The sequence below is a fragment of the Capra hircus genome, chromosome 15 (genome assembly GCF_001704415.2).
Source record: "Capra hircus breed San Clemente chromosome 15, ASM170441v1, whole genome shotgun sequence".
NCBI lineage: Eukaryota > Metazoa > Chordata > Mammalia > Artiodactyla > Bovidae > Capra > Capra hircus.
The window spans coordinates 65279251-65283220 of record NC_030822.1 but is presented as its reverse complement, the minus strand read 5'-3'; positions in this window follow the sequence as shown (position 1 = coordinate 65283220).

Below are 3970 nucleotides of genomic sequence, written 5' to 3'. Positions count from 1 at the left end.
TCTAAATACTACATCAGGTGATTTCAGTTTCTTCAATTACCTCTCTGTGAATCTCATGGTAATCTGGTAAATATGCTTTTTATGTGGAAATTGTGGCAGGTGGATTCATGGCTAACATTTATGGACCACTGCTGCTGCTGCTGTTGCTAAGTCACTTCAGTTGTGTCCGACTCTGTGCAACCCCATAGACGGCAGCCCACCAGGCTCCCCCGTCCCTGGGATTTTCTAGGCAAGAACACTGGAGTGGGGTGCCATCGCCTTCTCCGTTATGGACCACTATGGGACAACAATTATGCTAAGCACTTAACAAATAACTTAAGAATTTAATTCTGCCAGCAGCAACACAGGGTAAATATCTTTTAGTTTATTATTATCATCATCCTCACTCTAGAGATAAAACTGAAAGAGGTTAAGGCCAGGTCGCTTAACTTCTAGGCTAGTACCTGAACATTATGTAACATTGCTGTAGCAAATGTCACCAAACACAATTAATTCAAGCAATTAACTGTGATACAGGATGGGACCTGGGACCTTTGCTGCAGTGATGTAATGCTTGCACCTAGACAAACATCTCCTTAAGCAACAAAATACAAAGAAACTATAAGAGACTAAAAATAACTGTAGGCATACATAATTGGGACAAATTGGGCACAAAAAGATATAAAAAGATCAAAAGACCCAAATACCACTTCTGAAGAGCTGAGCGCAAAAGCCAGGTGTCAGGAGCAGAAGCAAGGTACTACGCATGGCCTCCACACTTAACACCACCTAAAGAGTAGACAAACACTTCAGCTACCCCTCCTGCCTGACCTATGGACACACCCCTACCCTTATTCCATATAAGAAACTAGCTCGCCCCCACTTTGGGAAGTGGGCAAGGAAAGCTATTACTTGTTTTCACTCCTTTCTGCAGCCACAGAAGCCTCAATAAAGCCTTCCCTGAATTTCTTGTCTGGCACTTAGTCAACTTCTATTGATTGGGGAAGACCAAGAATCCTGGTTGGTATCAATTGCTTTCAAACTACCTAAGTATAAGTCCCTGGCAGTTTGGCAGCCCATGAGGACTTCCTGGTTTAATTCAAAGATATATTAGTCCCAACAAGTCTATAACCTGAAATTCTATAAACCTCTCTATGTGTCATCCTACTAGGTTGTCTATTAGCTGTATTTTCCCAAAGTTTATTAACTGATGAGAAATGCTTTGTTTTTCTTGTGATAAAGCTATGTATCATAGTAGTTTTCCTTGAAACAGTACCTAGTAGTCAGCTAAAAGATAAAGGATATTTTATGATGGGGATATTTTATTGGTATAGACTAGCTCAAGAAAGGAAGAGAATGCCTACTCTACTGAGACTGACTAGGAAAAGGAAAGAGAGGTTGGGCTTCCCTGGTGGTTCAGATGGGAAAGAGACTGCCTGCAATGCAAGAAACCCAGGTTTTGGGAAGATCCCCTGGAGAAGGAAATGACAACCCACTCCAGTATTCTTGCCTGGAGAAGTCCATGAAACAGAAGAGCCTGGTGGGCTACAGTCCATGGTGTCACAAAGAGTCGGACATGACTAAGTGACTAACTTACAATAAGAAGCTAATTCCTAGGGCGATGACACTCAGTAGTCTTTTTTCTCTGGTGCAGTGGGGAGAGCTGGATGTCCATTTTTAAAAACATGGTGGGTTGAGAATGTGGAAAAGAAAAAAATTTTAAGGATAGCTGCTGTGAATTGGAGGAGGTAATAGTAATACTGATTTATAGATGACAGATTGTGGCTCTAGCTAAAACACACAAATTTGTAATGAATTGTGGCTAGGATTTTCTTCCACAATGCTCTGTGGATCCTTAAGGGTAGAAATCTGTGAATTTGTGACTGGAGGGAAATTAACAGAGTAGGAAAGGAAAAACTGTCTCTAATCCTAGGCTTATTAAGAAGACTAATAAGAAAAGATGTATATAGTCTAAGAAATTGAGAAGAGTTGAGAACCTGTATATATTCATTCATTATTTCACAATCTTTTATGGAGGATCTATCACATATTAGTTATCTGTTAAATTATTTAATACAAGGATGAATGAGATCCTGCTCCGAGTTAAACATTAATACATGGCAAGGCTGTCTCTAAATACCATGGAATACATGTATACAAGTATATTTTGGAAAAGTTGGTTCTAAGTGGTGCCAAGGCTGTCTCACATTCAGACTATAAGAGAAACAGAGAGAAAAGCTTAAATTATTCAGACAGTAGGTAGAACCAAACAATCAACTAATACATGACAGAGAATAACTAGGAACATAAACAGAGGTCAAAGCTGGTAAGAAGGTGAAGGTTTAGGAGGTAAATGATCCTGGAAGAGACGTTTGAGATGTAGGAGATATGAGAGTCCAGGTTGAATCTGGCCACTGGAGAAATGCCGTTATTTGAGGTTAGGAAAAAAGATATAATTTGGTGTGGGGATTAAACTCTGTGGGCTTCCCATACCCCTTCCAATTCATCATTTGAATTGCAGGTCCCTACCTACAGGAGCTAGCTGAAGGAGTCAAACGAAAAGAATAAAAATAATTGGCAGGGATCCAAGTCCATGTAGTTTGGTTGACCAAGGGCTATCATTATTTTTATTGATATTTTTGAGAGAAGGAATCAAGGCCTATAGATTAATTTAATGAACACAAGGACAACTGCTTGGTTTGTGTTCTTGGAGATTATTTACTTTGCAGGTGTCTATTGCCAATCTTCTTCAAGCTAGATTTCAAGTGCTATGAGGGCAAAGACCATGTCTGTCTTGTTCATAATTGTTTTCCCAGAACAATGCCTGACAGTAAATTGTTTTACTTTGCTTAAACAATAGCAGTAGACTTTGATAAGTGCTGTAACATCAGAATGCATTGGTGCTCTGGAAGCAGAGCATTAGCTTTACCTTGGAGTTAGGGGAAGCATTCTGAAAGAAGGTGGCATTTGAATTTGAAGAATGGATAGGACTTTGTAAAGTGGAATGAAAAGAGAAGAGTCTTCCAGAAAGTTTGGAACACCATAAATAAAGGCAACGCATTACGAAACACATGGAATGTTTGGGAGCTATTGAAAAGTTTATTCTTTGAGCACTGGTACTTTAAAATGTATGCAGTATCAGTGGAAAGTAAATTTCTTCCCATGCAAGTATACTTTACTTTTATGGAATAGCAGTAAAAGAAGAATATTAAATTACTTTAAAAATCGACTTTGGAGAGAAATTCTTTTGTCATGTGGATAAACCTGCCAACAGTGAATCTCTCCTAAAAAGCTTTTCCTTCCAAAGAGGACTCATATATGGCCACCCAAAAGGTTTTATTTAAAATGTATGAAGAAACTGAAGAGTATAAAGGGAAGGATAATGCTTCTAACAACAGTAAAAAAAATTAGAAGGATAAAGGGTAATGGTCATATGATGTGAGGAAGGAACACAATTTGTTCACCATTTAAGGACTATCAGTAACCTAACCTTTCATAAAAACTGTATGGTGGAGGTGGAACCTACAGGAATTTTACTCAGTGAATATTTACTATGTAACAGGTGCTTCGCAATCCTTGTCTCACTTAATCTTCACACCAGTCCAGAGAGGAGTCCAGGACTCAACATTTTATAGATGAGGTAACAGAGAGGAAGAATACCTGGGTAAACTACTCAAGTAGTAAATGAAACCGAAATCAAGGCCTACCTCCAAGGTCATAGTCTTTCCCCTACTCTGTCCTGCTTCTAACTTAAGAAACTGTTTAATTAGAGAGAAAAACGTTCTTCCTTAATACGAAACACAATACAAAACAAAGGCAAAGGTCTCCGTGTGTGTGTGAGTGTGTGTGGGTTAAGTGAGTTCAGAGCCAAGTCCTCCTGTACTGTGAAGCAAAGTTCCCCAAACAGCCCCAGGTCTTGTTCATAATTCATCCTTATAATTAACCCCAGGGTTAAGGTATTGTTTCTGAAACCTGATAAAAATGCAAATAT